We start from the raw sequence: 2,291 nt of genomic DNA, 5'->3' as shown, positions 1-2,291 counted from the left end.
TTCTTTATTTGTGAAATTGTTTAATTGATCTTTCTTCAAAATAAAACTCAAATCAAGTTACTCCGATACTCACAGGTAAAAATGTAAAGATGTAAAGTCCAAGAATTCATACGAAAAAAGTAAAGTCGGAATTTTAATGCTCTCACAACTTTAGATTGTTCCAAGGCGAATACATATAAGGTGGTATCGATTGAACAAATACAACAATTACTTGTATTTTGTTTTTGCTTTTAGCGGGCCATTGTCAAAATTCAGCTATTCTTCCCCGAATGAAAAAGGGCGACAGATGATGCAAACACTCGCCCGTTCCCACTCACTCACTAACGAAATTCAAAATTTTGACAATCAAACGCTACCCACAGCTGATGAAACAACACCACCTTATATAAATTCGCCTTGGATTGTTCTATACTGAATTTTGTTTAATTTTTTTATCAAAAGATAATTAGAAGTCAATCAAAGCTCTCAAAGTTTTCCTTGTCTAATGAAAAAAAATCATGGGAATGGTATAGAACTATTGAAAATCAATATTTTTCGATCAGAAAACCTTGTTTCTCTTCAGGAGTCTTCCAATAATAATATGCAATTGTTTAAGCATTTTACAAATTTTTCATACTAGCCACTTTTTAACACCAAAATGTGCTTTTTTTTATACCCGAGCGCACTTGTGCACAAGGGTATATTAATTTTGTTCACATAACGGTTGTTTGTAACAGCCAAAACGAATCGAGATAGATATAGACAAATGTATACATAAATGATCAGGATGAAAAAAGAAATCGATTAAGCCATGTCTGTCTGTCCGTCCGTCTGTCCGTCTGTCCGTCCGACCGTGTACACGATAACTCGAGCAAAAATTGAGATATCTCAACGACATTTGATATGTAGGTTTCCCTTAATCCAAGGTAGGTTGGTATTGAAAATGGGTGAAATCGGACTGTAACCACGCCCACTTCCCATATAACGGCAATTTCCAGAAATACGAAAACTGCGATACTTTAGTAACTAACTACTGAAGATAATTCACTCAAAATTAATATTTACAATAACTTTTTGACGAAAAATAAGAATATTATACATTTTTGGAAAATGGGCGTAGCCACGCCCACTTATGGTTACATGTGTATATCTTAGGAACCGCTGCACCAATTTCTTCCAAACTTGGGACAGTTGTTGGGCCTTCGCACAGCATACCAAACGGCCGAAAATTTTTAAAATCGGACAATAACCACGCCCACATCCCATATAACGGTAATTTTCGGAAATACGAAAACTGCGATATTTTAGTAACTACTGAAGATTATTCACTAAAAATTGATATTTACAACAATGTTTAGACGACAAATAAGAATATTATAAATTTTTAGGAAATGGGCGTAGCCAAGCCCACTTATGGTTACAGGTGTATATCTTAGGAACCGCTGCACCAATTTCTTCCAAACTTGGCACAGTTGTTGGCCTTGGTACAGCATACAAAATCGCCGAAAATTTTTTAAATTGGACGATAACCACGCCCACATCCCATATAACGGTAATTTAGAGAAATACAAAATCTTCGATAAATCAAGAAATACGTTTATGGTAAAATTTTGGAAAAGGGCGGGGCACCGCCCACTTATGATCACATATATGTATATCGGTAACCGTGCTACCAATTTGTGTGGTTATTGTGCTTGCCACATAAAAGCAAAGCGTTGAAAATTATTGAAATCGGGATAAAATTACGGTCGCTTTTCATATAACGGTAAATTTCAGAAATGCTTGAAACTTCAGTATTTCGAAATTGAAGGACGCTAATTAACTCAAAATTGATACACCCCGGCTTACCATCTAGCGGTAGCTTTCGGAAAGGTGAAAAAAAATTATTTAATATTTGCGCCGGGTATTTAATGTTCGGCTCCGTCCGAACTTAGACTTTCTTACTTGTTTTATTTAAAATTGGAAGGTTCGTATTTGAAACTGAATTTAGTTTGGTCATATATGTATGTATGTATGTGGTCCAAACAATTTTTGTTTGCTAAATATGGGAAAATCAACTGAAAATAAGAAATATTGTAGTTCAAAAAAAAAAACAATTCACGATGTGAACCATTTGATTTTTCTAGCGTTAAAACTAAAAGAACGCTTGAAAATAGAAAACAAAAGTCGTCGTTAGAGCAGGGTGTGGACCCAGCGTGTGATTTCGAAGCATCGTCTAGAATTCGTTCTGAAACAGAAGAGTCACACACAAGTAAGCGATTAGCTTGCTCATTACTTAACGACTCCTGTTTTAGCACTTTCAATTAACCCCC

This window comes from Rhagoletis zephyria, unplaced genomic scaffold (genome assembly GCF_001687245.7).
Source record: "Rhagoletis zephyria isolate East Lansing unplaced genomic scaffold, Rhagoletis_zephyria_1.1 Rzeph_scaffold_00400, whole genome shotgun sequence".
In the NCBI taxonomy this organism is placed as follows: domain Eukaryota; kingdom Metazoa; phylum Arthropoda; class Insecta; order Diptera; family Tephritidae; genus Rhagoletis; species Rhagoletis zephyria.
This window is presented reverse-complemented; position numbering follows the sequence as displayed.